This window comes from Corvus hawaiiensis, chromosome 26 (assembly GCF_020740725.1).
Source record: "Corvus hawaiiensis isolate bCorHaw1 chromosome 26, bCorHaw1.pri.cur, whole genome shotgun sequence".
Classification (NCBI taxonomy): domain Eukaryota; kingdom Metazoa; phylum Chordata; class Aves; order Passeriformes; family Corvidae; genus Corvus; species Corvus hawaiiensis.
In genome coordinates, this window is record NC_063238.1 from 30,215,880 (window position 1) to 30,232,977 (window position 17,098).

At 39.3% G+C, this 17,098-nt stretch overlaps 1 long non-coding RNA gene across 1 annotated transcript; it reads left to right on the forward strand.

The window, feature by feature from the left end:
• The first annotated feature begins 7,712 nt into the window (after positions 1-7,712).
• LOC125317351 lies at positions 7,713-16,675 on the forward strand. Its single transcript, XR_007200029.1, has 4 exons — positions 7,713-7,797; positions 9,349-9,524; positions 11,686-11,759; positions 13,564-16,675. It is a non-coding gene; the product is annotated as an uncharacterized LOC125317351 (long non-coding RNA).
• The last annotated feature ends 423 nt before the right edge of the window (positions 16,676-17,098 follow it).

Genomic DNA, 17,098 nt, shown 5'->3' on the forward strand with positions numbered 1-17,098 from the left:
ATTTCTAGTTTCAAATGGAGGGAAAGTCACTCAAGGTAAACATGGCAGTGTAACACCTGGTCTTTAGTGGTCTCTCCCAGTCTCCTATGAAACTTCTAAGCACACACAAGAACACACAAATAGCTACATTCAACCAGACTAATGTATCTAACTTTCAGAGTGCTCAATCCTTTGTGTAAGGAAGGGCTTGACCCTAATCTGGCCTTTCCCTCTGGATCGTGAGCCAGTCCATCTTGCAAAGAACTAATGAACCACTGCATTCTACGGTATTTTTAGAGCAAAAAGGAAAAAAGATCAGCATGTTCACAGAATCACAAAATCATAGAATGTCTGAGGCTGGAGGGCACCCCTGGAGATCATCTGGTCTGATCCTCCTGATCAAGAAGGGCCAGCTACAGCCAATTGCCCATGATCCAATTCCTCCTTTTGGAGACTTCATGATTCTCCCATAATCTACATGACTGCTACAACTTGTTCCTGGTCTGAGACAACTCAGAGGAGCTTTCTAATCTGAGTGAGGAGCGCACCCTGACCCGCTTTCTGTCTGACCTCTGCATAAGAATTAATACATATCCACAACTCTTTTAATGGTTAGTCTTTGGAAACAGTAACCTAACAAGAATGCTACCTTGATTAACACTAAAGCTTGTTGACACCAAGATTAATACATACCACATTCTCTAGTTGTGAAATGGTAGTGCCAGTGCCTTTGTTGAAAAACATGAAACAACTGTAGGCATCCTTTAAACTTATTCAGGAGTTTGTTGCATTTTCCTCAGTGGTTATCAGTCTTGAAAGAGGTTTCCTTTGGAAACAGTCATACCTTTAGGGAGGAACACATCAATCTACACAAGCAGCAGCAGCCTTAGCTCACTTGGTTCGGCTCTCTCACTTAGAAACCTCATTTCTGTTCATACCTCTCACTCTTCAGGAGCTTGATCACGTGCCTGTACACAAGGTTTTACTAAGTACAGTGTGAATCAGGTAAAAATAATGCTGATGGATCAGCATTCATTTACACTTGGGATCTTGATGTGGTAAAGTCCAGATCATGACCCAGAAAACATGTGTCCACGTCTACTTCAATGCCTGAACAAACTGACTCCACAGAGGGCAAAAAAGTAGTCTTTACTACTTTGATTTTTTTTTTTCTCCTTCCTGACTCCACTGTTTTTAGTTCCTTTCACTGCTCACATAAAACAGACAGTTACCTTATGACATACTAAAATATTTATGTGCTAAGACTTCTTATTTAACAATGGCCAGAGATAGCCGTAATAAGCTGGTGAAAAACCTGGGTAGTTTGTGCAATTTTCCTATATGTGCTATTTTTTTTTCTAGTCGGTGTATGCATCAATGGAACAACAAAAAAACCAAAACAACCTAAGCCAAAACAAAAATCCATCTCAAGCCAAGTAACTCATCTCTGACCAATCCCTTCCCTCCTAGTGCTTTAGCATTGCAAAATACGCTGATATTATGGACATTAACATGCTCACTGAAATAAGGATCATTAGCTATTTTTAAATAAAGGAAATAAAGCTATGCATTACATTATGACTAATATATGTAAGAGTCACTCATATGGTAACTTGTAAATAGAACATTTGTGATTAATAGGTTTATATTTGTGGAAAAAGGCATCCTTTTGAAAGACTGATGCATAGGATATGGGCAGAAATTAATCTGCACTATTTAGAAATTAGAGCAGTAAAAACAAATACAGAGAATTTGAAAGTTATATCTAAGAAAGAGCTATGTGACCTTCATGAGCCCTTCGTCACAGAAGCCAGAATGGCACATAGGAAGCACTCCTGGAGGTAATTGTACTGGTGCCCTGTTTTTCCTTGTCAGGAGCTAGAGACAGCCCAACTATCAATCCAAAGATGCAGCGAGTAAGTTGCTCACTGTGATGCAAATTCAGATGAGTAAATTCACTGCACTGAAAAATTAACTCTTTTCTGAGGAATGCAGGTGACGTAACCACAGAGTGAATCCAGACCAACAGTGGAGTGTGCATTCTCAAAAAGTAAGCTCAGAGAAGAGAGACATTTTGGAAAGCCTAGAAAAACACTGGTTTTGGAATTTTGCACATTGCTGTTTGATTTGACTTTCACATGCTTTGCTGAGGGTGTGAATCAAAAGAAGACACCCAAATCTGAAAATAGAAGTACCAGCTAAAAACAAGCTACGAGGTATAGCTTTTATGGAGATGTGTGTACCTAGGCCGTTAATTATGACAAGCAGCCCAGTGAGGCTGTCAGGCAAAGAAAAGTAAACAAAAGGATGTATCAGAGAAAGGAGCACCTCTCCTGTAGCAAACTTCATGTGTCATTGAGACTCTTGAGTATGAGAACCTGTGTAAGGACAAAATCCTTTTTTCCTTTCTTCGTAATGCCATTCTTGTAGATATGCAAGTATTAGAAGAAAAAAAAGGCTACTTGGGAAGGGCTCATGCATAGCAAATTTGTTTTCCCCCTTCCCCACCAACTGTAATTACAACCATTCAGACAAAGCTGGTTTTCCCAGTAGGACTGGCTGAAAACGCACTTCATTTACATGGCCTAATTGGGCTTTTTTGGCCAAGGTTGTTCTATACACTGACACTAGGACTAGGTACTTAACATTGAAAAGTTCATTCTTGTGGTTTGAAGTTAAGGATTTCATTACTTTGAAGTTACAAAATTCAGAATGAAGGTGTCTCTTTTAACACTGGTGCTTCAGTAGTGTGTACATGCATAAGAATAATATCTGTAATTATACTGGCCTCAAACAGCAAAGAGTCTGCAAATTAAACAGACAGTCATTTTATTTTTTTCTTTCTTTATGAGAAAAATAATTGTGATGTATATGCTATTGCATGAACTGTTGGTTATATAGTCTTGTGGCCTTCAGAAATCAGTACAGTGAGCAGATCAGCTATTTGTGAAGATCTACTACAGAAAAAGTTTAGGAAAAATCAGCTTCTTCTATATTCTATTTACATTAAGTAAGACTTGGTTATTTTTATCATTTATTATTTTGTTTGAAACTATCTTGTCTCACTCAGCAAGACACGCAGTTCATGAATATGTATCTTATAACCTTTTCTAAGTCAAGTGCACAAGGTTTAGTTTCAGGGTCTTCCATATTGTACATGTCCTCTACAATCAAGAAAGGTTTTGCACAGTCATCAGTGCAAACTCGAGCCATGTCTAGAAAGACAATTAACATAAATATTTCAGCAGACCTTGGTGTAGACAAGATTCCAGCAGCTGAACCTGTTTTTCCGCATATTTAATTGCCACAGTAATTAGAACATAAGGGTTCAAATCCACAAAGACATTTGGATGCCTAATTCTCATTCACTTCAATTGAGAGGTGGCACTTACGTGTCTTTATGGATGTAGAAGACACAGAAACCTCAAGAATCTTATCTGTTCTAAAACTCCCAGACAAATATTGCTATCAGCTTCTTCAGAGCAGCAAGAGTTTTATTTTAATTCCTGATGAAGGTACATCTTAAGCACAGAAAATTACATGACAGCAATGGAGGCTGTACTTGTCTCTCACCTCTTTTCCACCCATCCAATCATTTTGAACCATGGGAAGTTCCCAGATCGTGAGATGCTTTAAGAAACTCAAAAAAATCAAAATTTTCTCTGGTGACTGCTGGAAAATGAAGCTGGCAGTTTACGCTGTTCTGTGGTCTGATAAAACCTCATGAAGCTGGTGGGACAAGCATGGCTCTATACCCCTACTTAATCCCCAGATGTAAAGAGAAACTGTGATCACACTGCCAGATGTAAACCCCTAAGAATGAAGTTTCTGGACCTGCGTTTGGCTGTCCAAGTCTGGGCTGATGCCCAAAGGTTGGACCCACTGTGCTGCACTGTCCTGCTCCTCCCAAGTCATACATCCATATCTCTTTGCTCAAGCTGTGCCAAAATTCCTCCAACTGCACTGTAAGCCATAGAAAGTAGAAAATTACCTTGTCTCTTTTATTAATTGCCAGTTGAAAAATATAGTATCTGAGACAGGGAAAAGGGTGGAATTTCCTTCTTTTTAGGGACTTTGTCTGGAAACAACAGCTAACCTTCGGAGGCATGTCTCCAGAGCCACCTGTGTGGGCAACAGAGAGAGTGATGACTACCATCAGCTGCCATTGGAAGGAGTTTCTCTCTTTTCACCCCTAACTACTGAAGAAGACCAGCCTCTTAGTTTAAGCAACTGGGTTTGTTATTTGTGTGATATGAATACACACCCAGAGTTACATGATTAATCACAATCTCCCCACCTTTCTTCTTTAAGCTTCAATCTGAGTTTTGCCTACATATGTCGTGTAACCATAATGATACTTGCTAAATAAATGTTAGAAATAGGGAAAGTGTATCTCCCAAAAATAGAGCTTAAAGCCAGAAGAAACCATTACAAGCTTTGGTTTTTCTTTCTGCATAATTCTGGCCACAGACCACTCAGTACTGGCTGTGCCAGGCTATAACTGCTGTGTGAAGATAGTATATCTTTCTGAAGATGTCTGTCTTGATTTAAACACTTCCAGTGTTGAAGGATTCACAGCACTCCTAGGTAAGTTGTTCCAGTGTTTAAATACCATCACTCTTTAAAATGTCCCTGACCTGATTTAGTATAACTTCAGCTTCCAGTTCTACTGTGTTTTATTTTATTTTGTTTTAGTTCAGTTTAGTTTATTGACCTATTTTATTCTAATGAGACCCTCTCCTCCATATACAGACTTACAGAGTATAGTTTCCTTCTCTCCCTTAAAGCAAGCAGATGAAGTTTCCTTCATGCCTTATCCTGGATAATTTCTACGTTTTCATCATTCATTTAAATACTTTTTGATATATAGATACTACACCCAGTCAAAGGTTAGACTTATTCTGTTCACTTTCAAACTTAAGTGCTTTTCTTACTTCATGTCCACTCTTAGTGCAAATACTTACTTCATTAGTATTTGAGATTCACATATAACTAATATAAACATATCTGTCCAAGCAAGACCCCAGAGATTGACTTTTTTTTTTTTTAATTTAGACTTATTTGTCAATACTGAATGTTTCAAAATCACTTCCCACTCTTTGTAGAAAACTGTTTTCTTCTTTAGAGCTTTTTCTTCTTTTTTTCTTTCTTTCTTTGAAAAATTATTTGAAAATTACTGTAATAAGCACAACATACTTCATTCTCAGACTTCTCATGGCAAGAGCCTCACTAGCATAATTTACTAGAGGCCCTAAAAATAAAGGATTTCCTTTCTAATGGTAAGAAAGAATCAGTCATTAGTTGTAGTTTCTGTCACAAGCCTGGGCAGCAATATCACTAAATAGTACAGAGTCACTTTTTCTATACTGACTATTATTGCTTGGGCTTTAATGAGAAAATTCTGCCTGCTGAGACACCAAGTTATAATCTTTCAAATGAAACCAAGCTAATAACTATTCCCATGACAAGACAAATCTGCAGGCACTAACTAAGTTAGTGGCTATTATGCTTCACACTTAATCTTGAATATGATAGATAGGAAGTGGAACTAAGGGGAATATTGAACAGCAGAAGTGTTCCTCTGAGGTGATAACTAACTTGTGACAGGGCCTTGAACATCTTTCTTTGCATTCAAATCAAAGCAAATTGAAGTAATTTAGTCCTCTGGAAGTGCCAGATGTAAGATTTGCACAGGTTTTGTCATCATGAGAACTTCTAAGCCCAGACACCTGCATCAAGCAGGTTCCAGGGGGGAAACCCAAGTGAAGAAGAAAGAAGACAGCCTGTGCATCGCTATGCTGCAGCGAGAGCAGGTCTGCAGCAGCTTGGGGCACTCATAGGGCGTCCCCTGTTTGATGGAGACAGCACCTACTCCTGTCACACAGGTCTATGAGGTGCTTCACAGACCAAGCACCTATTTGTGCACCAGTGTCAGCAGATTGCCACTTGTCTTGTACTGGTGGTCAGTGTTTGTGGATCACCATTCTGCTAGAGGTCCAACACAGGTGACCAAGGTGCCAGGAGGACAGCAACCCCGCCATTCCCACTGCTTATAGACCAGCTCCTTTCAACATCTGATTTCCAACAGAAATGTGCTACAGCATGAAACTTCAGCTGTGGGTGGAACAAAGCCCACAAGCACATCTTTGTGCCACCAGGTTTCATCCCTAGCCTGTACCATCCCTAGAGCAGCTGTTAGCCAGTCAGCCTCAGACCTATGCTCAGCAACAGGGGCTTGGGTGGTGCTGACTGAATGCATGTTTTTAGTTCTTTGTGGTTTTCTAGAGATTGTCGAAGTTAGTTTTATTCCAATTTGAAAGCAGATCAAAGCTATTCAGCACCTCCATTTCTCTTGAGGATGAGGTTCCTGGAATGGCTGAGCACTGAGGAGCTCTAAGTGCCTGCCATGGCACAGCAGCCCAAAAGGTGCTTGTGTACACAGAAGTGAACAGAGAGCAGATCACAAAGGACAAGATGGATAACCACAGATACAGATGCCTGGTCACTGAAGAGCATGACATGCTGGCACAGTGGCACCTTCAGTGGCGCATTCCTTTCCATCCTTTTCTTCTTTTATTTGTTTGTCTGAGCAAATGTCTTAGGAAACTTTTTTTAAAAAATGAATTGTTTAAATGTCAAATATAAATTGTGACTTATTTTAAACAATGTGTGTGTTTTAACCAGCTCTTTGACATTAAAAAGCATATTTTGTCTCACAACCTGCTTAAAGCAAAACAAAAAGCTAAGCTACAGCTCTTTACAAACAATGAAGGCAATAAATATAGTAAATTACTGTTTTATGTGAGACAATATACTAATGTTAACTGAAGCAGTGGAATTAGAAAACAAACTCCCTCTGGGAACAATTCTCACACCCTTGTTTTAGAAGGAAGCAGAGTTTACTCATAAATAATTTAATGCATTTACTCCTGCTAGACTGGACTGACAGGTCTTCCATATGCTGAAGCTTTGCTTCTCTGATAATTGCAAACTTTTTGGACTGAGAAAGTTGTCAACTACAAAGGTCTGTACGGTCACTGTAGGACTATCTAGGAACATAAAGATGTGCTCTATAACACAGTATTACTGAATTTAGCTGTCATGCCAATCATCATTTAATAATAATATTCCTTCAGACCTATTTCTGTTTATGAGCATGTAAATAATCTCTTCTTCAGAGTCATATAAAAATCCCTTAGCAACTTTAACAGTTGCCTACATGAACAAGCAAGAGAAAGGAAAAGACGCATTATTATCTGGGTTTATTTAATGCAGTTCAGCCACTAGAATAAAAAAGAAAACAAGGCAGCTGAGTCTGTAAGCACAGCATGATCTGTGCTTACAGACTCAGCTGTACAGCAGTACAAAAGAATCAGAACAGAAACAAGAACTGTATAAATTGTGTCCCCTGTTACCTGCCTCAGAAAGTGGCCTCACAAAATACTGGACTTTGTTATTAGATTGGTTAACTCTTCCTCTTCGTATCTAATTTTCGTACTTTTACCTACTTTATTCACAGTGTTGCTATATCTTCTCTCAACTCACAGATACAGATTCAGAGTTTGTTAAACCTGTTTTCAGCACTGAGAGTACAGAGCTATTGTAATCAGTGGCTTCTTCTCTCGTCCTTTTGACTTAATCTATCTCTATTAATCACTCAAATGCATGTTCATATGCATGCTATGTACCATCTATCCCTAAATTCAACCTTTATGTGGCTTTTCTTTTCACAGATGACTCTCAGGCATCACAGCTACCCACAGATTTCTTAAGACTCGAGTGGAAGAGAACTCGGAAACTGGTCGTTTGACTCAAACAGTAAGAATTTTGGCACTGATTTTTCCCAAAGATTATTATTCACAGTTGCTTATTCCCTGGACGGCCAGGGCCAATCTTGGAGACCATAGGCACAGATCTGTCAGCATTTCAGAGCCTGCTCTAATCTAATTTGTGGCTGTGCAAGACTGCTATTTAGACTGGTCACTAAGTAGCTGCAAGCCTTGCTCCAGTCTCAGGAGGCGAGACCATTAGGAGCGTTGTGAAAGAGCTGAGTAACCGTAGCATGAGGGGAGGCCACCACTCCTGACACAGCTCTAGCACTTATCCTTCCTGTGGAGCTCCCCAAACCACTCCCACCGGTGCAGGAGTTACCATTCTTCTTTTGCTACTCTCTGCAATCCGAGGAGCTGGAGGACGATCTGATGCTGCTATTGCTGGTCTAGCCCTCCCACAAATTCCAGCAGGGAAAGACAGTGAAAATTATCTGGGAATGAGCTGAATCAGCTTCTTTTGTGTCGGTGCCATGGCCGCACCCGCTGTGTGGCCAGTTCCACCCAGCACTCATCAGCTTCTGAGTAGGAATTGGTGAAGGCTGGTGTGTTTCTGGACTTCCCCCCATGCTGGGAGACCAATAAACCGGGTCTGGGAGTAAAAGGACTAAATTTAGGTCTCTGCCTTGGGTTTTTCATAAGCAAAAATTGGATCTCACCATCTCCATGGGATCCTGGAATGAGTATGTAAAGGCCTTCACAAGAGATAGAGTTGTGATGTGCAGATTCTTTGTTCAGGATTTACAGGAAATTGGCCAGTGGCTGCTGGTGCAGGAGGGCCCGGACTTGCAAATTCCTTGGTCAGTGGTCATGTGCTACATTCCTCTGAAGACAGGGAGAAAAGCACAAAGCTCAGCACCGTCATCTTGGGATCTGCCTCTGTAAAGGAAAGCAGCAGCCCAGCAGCTGGCAGCCTCCACCTTTTAGATGTATAAATGAGTGATGTTTGAACGTGCTCCTGAACCGTGTTACAACCACGACCCAAAAGCATCTGGGGCACACACGCTTGAGTACAATCACAGTGTCTTAGAACATTTTTAAGTACGAAGAGCAAAAGGCTGATAAATTGCTTCTGGACACTCATCTCAAGCATGTGACGCCAGCTCAGAATCTGTCACCATTTTCAAGTTGCAGTACCTTTATCTCTGGTGCCCCACCCCAACAGGATTTGCACACAGCCTTTCAGATACCTGCACCCAGGAGTGCTCAGGGTAGTAAGTGCTATGCAGCACCCAACGTCAAAGAAAATATCAACAGCATGTTGAATAACTGGTTTGATGTGTATGCTTCACATAGGTGATTTTCAGTGGGTCATCACCCTTCTGTTGTACTCTTGTTTCCTAGAAATGCCCTGAAAGGGGCACATTTATAGTGTCTTGCTGATAGGAACATTCCTACATTTGTCAAATACAGAACATTGATGCCACTAGTGTTTTAGCTTGTGTCTGATTTAACTGAATAGTCAGACTTGAACTGGGTAGAGAATAGGTTAGTCTTACTGTCATTTTTGTTTGTTTGTTTGTTTGTTTGTTTTTTGTAGGATCTATAAGATACAAAGGGTTGCTACAGAGACAAGAATGAGACACTGAGAGACTTCATCTCACAAAAAGAAGTAGTTGATCATGGTTTCACAGAGGGCACTGTGATGTGCCTGTCTGATATGCATGACCTTGTGTTAAAGAGACTTGGGAAAGTGTTCATGCTGCTATTTACTGGGTATCAAATTATGTATATGTGCTTATTAAGAGAATAATATGTGAGTTTGCCTATAATCATTGTAGCTAATATTGTTATACCTCAAAAGTAAATGGAAATCTTTCTCAATACATTTTCAATGTATTTATGTGAATGTACTTCCTGTATAATTATGGGCATTTTCATCACAGGAGTATATACAGGCTAAAATTTACAGATAAGCTTAGTCTCATCAGTTTTGCTGAACCACTGGAAGTTCAGCCAGTATGTTTTTTCATATAGAGGAAAGAAAAAGTTTATAATGCAAAAAAGCAATCATGAAACTTCAAGAGGTAGCAATCAGGGCTTGAAACACAGAAGCTCTAGAGGTGTGCACTCAAAATCAAACAACAACTTGACTTGATTTCAAACCTTAGCTCCACCAAGCCTCCTAGGGTCTGGGATGGTCCATCTAATATATGCCTGACTCATGCCTATATATTAGGGTGTTTTAATTATTACATCTCAGAGTTGCCATAAGAATGCAAATATTCTCTATTACCAGTTTTTGCAGTCAGAGACACAAAGCAAAAATCACATATAAATGTTAAACCTGGAAATATTCAGATTTGTGCATCCAGGGTAAAATATTCCTGGAATTTAAGAACAGCATTAGCTAAGTGATTATCTAATATACAATGGCAATACAGGCTTAATTTTTTCTGATTTAATTCTTGCTTCATCTCCAACAGCTGTGGTTTAGTAAGGCATCCAACCCCGATAAAAGTAATTCCTGTGATAGAAGCTATACCACAACGCTTGGCACTTTGTTCTAATGTTAAAAATGTGTTCCATATTTCTCATGGAATTTGTTTAGCTTCTCCTTCCAGCCATTAGATTGTGTTATGTCTGCTGAGACTGAGAAACCCTTTATTATCAAATTTTGTTCTCATATATGCATATGTGTATATATATATATTTTTATATATTTATATCCAATCAAATCCTTTATTTCTCCCATATATCTTAACGCTCTAGGAACCTTGAACTCTTCCCTCTGCTAAATCATGAGCAGCAGAACTGGGCACAGTAATTCCAGTGCAGTGGTAATTTAACTTTGGCAAAGATTTCCAAAATGGCTTTTTGTCTACAGCATCACTATTACAACTCATATTAGGCTGACTATCCAGCTCAACCATTTAAGTCTATTTCAGACCATGACCTCAATTCTTTATGGATTGCTTTCCTTGTTCTTGTGTTCACAACATTGCCTTTTCCCATCCTGAAACATTTTGGTTCACCACAACTAGTTTAGTAGGTCATTCTGTACCAACAGCCTGTATTCTGTGTTATTTATCTTTCTTTCAATCTTTGCACCATCTAAAATGTGTAACTTTTATATCCCGCCCAAGAAATTGCTAAAAGCATTATAAGTAGTAGGCCAAGCTAACTGATGGTTGCAAAGACTCAGGAAAATCAGAGTTCTCTGATTTTTTAGTACAGTATTATCTTTTTTTTTTAGATTACTCCTTTTTCCCAGTGTTTCCTAGTCAACTCTTTAAAAATTGTTGTTATTATATGCATGTTATTTGGACTTGCTGATTTTAAAATGACTAATTCTGGTAGCTCTGTTTATCATCACTCTCCCTCATTCCTAAAGTGGAAAGTTTCAATTAATATATAGTACAATCACATTTTTTTCCCCTCAAACATAAACCATACGCACTTATATAGCACTTTTGCTCTTTCTCTATTGGTCAAATTGTTTAGTAATCAGTCAACACTATCATTTTGATTCTGTTTGCCCTCAATATTCCTAACATACTCTTTTTGTTACCTTTACCCATTTTCTTCTGAGTTCTTTTGCTCTCCACCTCAAATTTATATACTTCCTAACTTATTGTCACTGCTGTCATCTTTTTATTTCTTTGTGTAGGCAGATAGACAGTTTTAGAGAGATACATATTGGGGAAAAAATTGAGAAGTATTTGTGATAATCTTTAGAGAAGGTTGAATTTCCCTGTAAGGCATACTGGTTTTTTTAATCCTCTAAACATCCTTTTTGACTTGGAGAGTGGTGGAACCTCTAGTAGAGTCAACCAGTAGAACAACTCCTGGAATAGTAGATCAACTTCTACTGCTTTGTCTGAATTATTATTTGTGTTCTTCTGTTTACTTCCACCCCCATCCCACCTTCACACAGAGAGGATTGTTTTCCACGTAGAAACACTCATAGCAGCATGGAGAAGCCAGCAGAGAAGCACTAATGAAACAGAGGTATGGTGCAGAACATGTAATTAGATTTGAATTTGAAGTGTAACAGCAAAAGAGTGTAGCTGACGGAAGTATCAACTATGCAAGAAGACATATAGTGTAACATTATTTCCCTATAGCTCTGGTCTGACCATGGACAAATTATTATATTCAGTCTTGGGCACCTCCTTAGTAATTTAGAAGGAATTCAGAGAAGAATGACAGAGTGATTACATGCTGATCAAATAAGACTGAGGCTATGGACACGTGAAAAGAGCTCAAGGCTTGAGCCTGGAGCAAGATGTATCATTGCATTTCCATACAAAGAAGCTAAGCATGATTATATGTATACAACACAATCTAAATACATAACTCTGGACTATATATCTACAGAGAGTTACATTTAAAATTTGTGTTAAAAGAATGTTCAGATTGCAAAATCAAGCATTCAAGTGGTAGGAAATGCCAGTGCAATTTTAGCTTGGTGCCTTTGTGAATATTCATGATGATACAGCCTGTAGCTGTATGATCCGTCAACAGTGTATTTTTTCATACTCACATCCTGGCTAATGTTTACCTCTGCTTGTCTGATCACTGTTTTGGTCTTCTGCTTGCCACAGCTCCTGCCTCCCCTATCTCTTATCCTCTCCTCCATCCACTGTCTGACACTTCTTCTATTTGTCCATAATCCTTGCTCCCTGCTTCTTAAGCTTCTCTTTTGGCTCATACCACTTCCTTCTTCTAGTCTTCTCTTAGCATTTCTCACCTTCCTCATCTCTCCACATTAGTCAGGCCATCCCTCTATACTTCCTACAAATGTCAAAGCAAAGGGAATGCTGAGAACACACAAAAGCCCAAATTCCTGCTCCCATGCATGATATTCAGGCCCACAAAGGCATGAACAGCTGGGACAAAAATTATAAAGGCTTTTTCTACCTTTTCAGGTCTCTTAAAGTAAGCTCAGCCACTCAAGAGGAGGCAAGTTTTTGTAAGAGCTCTTTTGTTGTTGAGCTTGCTGAATTAAGGTAGAAATTTTGAAGAATGTAATCAACATAACAAGGGTCTTATGTGTAAGTAGTGGATTTTTTTTCCCTTGGAATTGTGTAGTTTGACAGGGGTGTCAGGGGGTGACAAAAAGCATAGGCCTAGTTCTAGCGGTCATCTTCTCCAGAAACTGAAAGTCAAGTGTGTGCTGCAAGGCACGTGTCTGTTACAGCTTCTCAAGAGAAAAGAATGTATTTTTTTCTCTCTTGTGATAGACTTTTCCCCCTTAATCCCAGTTTTAGGGAAGGATGACTTGTGCTATTCTGTACTCTCCAAAAAAATAAGCTGAAGACATTAATGTGGAGACTAAAAATTCTGTCCAAATGGTCAAAAGTCGACATATCAGCATGGAGCAAGAGTAACAAGAAGTAATGGCAGCCGTAACTGTAGATGGGTCTAACAGCCCTTCTGTACCATGGAGAGAAAAACTGGCGACACAGTGGCTTGGGGGAAAACATAACGCCCTACAAATATCTGGCAAGTACAATGGAAAGGATGGACACAAATTATTTAGGATTCCCTGAGTGGAAGTTAAAGCATGAAACAGTGGTATGAAATAAGCTCATAAGGGAACAAATGCAAACCCTTTAAATTTGTTTCTGCACAAAAATATGAAGTGTAGTATGGGGAATATGAAGTGTGGCACAGAGGAGGAGCTGGACTGGATGATTTAGTAGAATTTTTCCATCTCTTTTCTCTTAACTAATGGCAGAAAACTTACCAATAACCAATATGAAAAAAAAAAATCCTGCACACTTCATCTAGTCCCTCTCTGTCTCTTTAGGTGGAGACTCTGCTCTCCTTATGTATCCAAAGAGAGAATGGATCAAGAAGATGAAGAAACATCTTCAATCAGTAAAAGAGTTGCAGTCCTTCATGGTTTAGCTGTGGGCAAAAGGCAGCCAAGCTTCTTCCTTTAACCAAAGAAGGAGATTCACATACAAGAAGATTAAGAAAACATCAAGACAATACTTTTACTGCTGTGTAATTTATACAGTCTCTTGAGAAGGGGAAAAAGAAAAGAGTCAAAATGTATTTTAATGGCTGCATTAGAAATGGACAGGATTATAGTTTACAGTTTTATATTACTTCTGCACTTTGTAGAGAAATATATTACAAATTTTCAGTGATAATTTAAGGATTTAACTTCTAATCTAGTCTTCTAGGCAAAAGAGTATTTAGTTCTCCACACCTAAATTCTTTTGGATAGGTAAGGATGGCATGAAAAGTATCTCCTAAAAATTAATAACTTGCAGTCTGCTCAAATTTTCCATCTCATTGTCTCCTCCCTTCCCAAATAAGAGACCCTTATTTTATGATATTAAATAGCCTTAGAGCGAAACAGCTTACACATTCTTAAAGGAAACTATTTCCTGATAGCAGGTTCTTCAATACCAGCTGCTTCAGGTGGAGACAAATTCCTTTTGGGGATTACACGCATTTCTAAATATTACCTGATGTAACTCTTACAAAAGACTATACTCAATTATCTGATAAGGTACATGATAAAACTTCTTATGACCTAGAGCCACGAGACTAAAGCTTCGGTCAGAGACAGGGTGGATGTGGGACTCAGGGAGCAGTTTATGGGTGAGAGATGGCAACTGTTTCCTATATGGCCCAGGACTGGAGTAGCTGGGTCCAGCGTGGTGTCCAAAGGTGATTTCCTGGTGTCAGTCACAGCTCACATCCTCCCACAGAGAGGACTAAGGTTACTTAGGAGACAGCCCCGCAGTAGTAAAGCCATGATGAAGAAAGCCAGAAAAGTCCCAGCATGGAGTCATACTTGAATGTATGAACACTGTAGTGGGAGCTGCTGATCTCCTCTCTCTGGTCACCAGTGCTGGGACATGAGGAAATGGAGTGAAGCTGAGTCAGGGAAAGTTCAGACTAGGCCTTAGGAAAAGGTCACCAAGAGCCTGATCAGTCACTTGAACTGGCTTCCCAGGAAGGTGGACATGGCACCAAGCCTGAGAGGGATCTAGGGCCATCTGGACAATGCTCTTAGTCATACAGTTTAGTTTTAGGTAGTTCTGTGAGGAGCAGGGAGTTGAACTTGACCCTTAGGTCCATTTCAATTCAACATATTCTATGATTCTATGTATGTACATTGAGCATTATAGGTTGGGCAGCCAATTACAAGATAATAATAGTAATCCGCTGTTACAGTTGAATAGGGGTTATATTTACAAATCTTTTTGTCTGAGATGTTTGACACTACCACAGACAGAAAAACAGTAATTATGAAATAATAAATAATCTTGTTCTGACTTAGAGGTGGGCAAAATAGCTCTAGGGCTTCACAGACCTTTTATCTCACTTTCCAGTAACTTTCAGCCTCAGTAGTGGACACAGTGGTGGGAGCTAGCGCTATTTCTCAGTTTTGTGTCATGCAACTGTCACAGGCAGAGCCAGAGCTCCAGACAGTTTATTAAAGAAGCTCTGCCATTGAGTTAAGAGATGCTTTCTAAACTCCTTCTCAGAGAGGAGTCAATGTGTGGATGGATCCTGTCTTAGCCCCAGACTTTGCCAATGATTTATGTGCAAAGAATTATACAGGTGTAACTGAACCTTTATACAACTTTGTCCTGCAGAATTAAGGATGGCAAACCAGATATATTTTTATAAATATATATGGTTTATCATGATAATGATTAGATGAAAAGATCTTAATGAGAATTATTTACTACAGAATATAGTAACTGTAACAACTACTATAATATAGTGCAATATGAAGCAATATTGAAAAAATTATATTAAAAGCAATTGTATTAAAGCAATTTTATTAATGTTAGCAGACCCAATTATTAAATAGAGATTGATGTTTTACTCACTCATACCAACGACAGTGGGCAAGTCTCTTTAGCTCAGCCTCAAGGAATAACCTTTAGGAGCTTCCCCAGTCAAGGGAGGAATCTCCAAGCATATACCCCAACAAAAGATATATTAGAAGACCCTACTCTTAAAATTTGGCACTGGGCTTTTATATATGACTGTCATATGTCTCCAGGCCTGCTGTGTTAGGTCAGCAGCTTTAGATAAGTTATCAGTAGGATCACCTGTTTAGTCCTTTATCCGGGTATTTTACCGGGTCTACCTTATCTTATCTCAGTATCAGGATGTTTAACTTTGGGATTGATGAGTCAGGCTGGTTTCAGCATTGTTCAACACCAAAAACAGCATGACACCCCCTATTCATTTACCACTGATAGCTTTGCAAATAGGGCATTGTTCAAGTTGTGCTCCCCACTCTAGGCAGAGCATCCTGGTGCAGCAACATACCCCTTTGAGCTGGCCTGTGTGCCACCAGTGGCAAATACAGCATAGGACGGTCCCTGTCCGAGTTCAGATCATGTCCAGGTTTATGGCTGAACAAATGAACCTTTGAGAATTTTGGCTTAAAGGTTTTTACTGTCCCAAATTCCATGTTATTCTGTTTTCTCTAATGTAAGAGCTTTCCTTTCTGTATTATTTAAATATGCAGCTATACATGATAAAACATTTTACTTGTAACTGCTTCCCTATTTGCCAAAAGTATTTCTTAAATCCACCTTCTTCCACAAAGTCTCTCATCTCTGATCTGCATAAAAAGTTCTTCATGTTAATTCAGATTTATTAAAAACCAAACCTGCTCAGCTATAGGATTAACACATATTCAGATCATGATACGCATAATTTGAACTTAAGGTCTATCACAGAAGTTGCATGTTTAGAAACCTATAACTTTCTGTTATCATCTACACTCAGCTGACTAAATGTGATCCTAAAATTATGACAGTTGCAAAACCATGGATTCTGAAGCTCACTGAATATCCTCATTGAGGCAAAAGCAAATGATATAAAAGGAGTTTTGAAAAAATAAAGTAGAACACTGACTGGTGACTGATGCCTTTATATTTGCTGTCTCTGGGAATCAAGAAAATACAAGTGAAAATCCAGGGGGCACTTTCAGGGAAAGATTTGTTTCTCATTAGAAAGGAGCAGGTTTGTTTCATGTATGAGGAGAAGAAAGCTTGCAGCTCCCTATTCCTCTGGCTCTTTATATGGATGGTTGGTATTACCCATTCCCACCCTGCTGCTCTGCAGGGTCTGGAGTGACTGATGTTGGACAACAACCATGGCACACTCTTACTATCTGTAAGTTTTATAGAATACCATGCAAAGACAGGACCAAGGCTTTTCCAGGGGCAAATTCCCTGAAAAACAGTATCAATAAGGGTGGGTGCGAACGGATGGAGAGTTGATGTGTCTCCTTTTCCAGTCAGTGCTACTGTTAGGAGTAAGCACTGGAACTCCTAGCAGTTCCCTTACTTCTTACA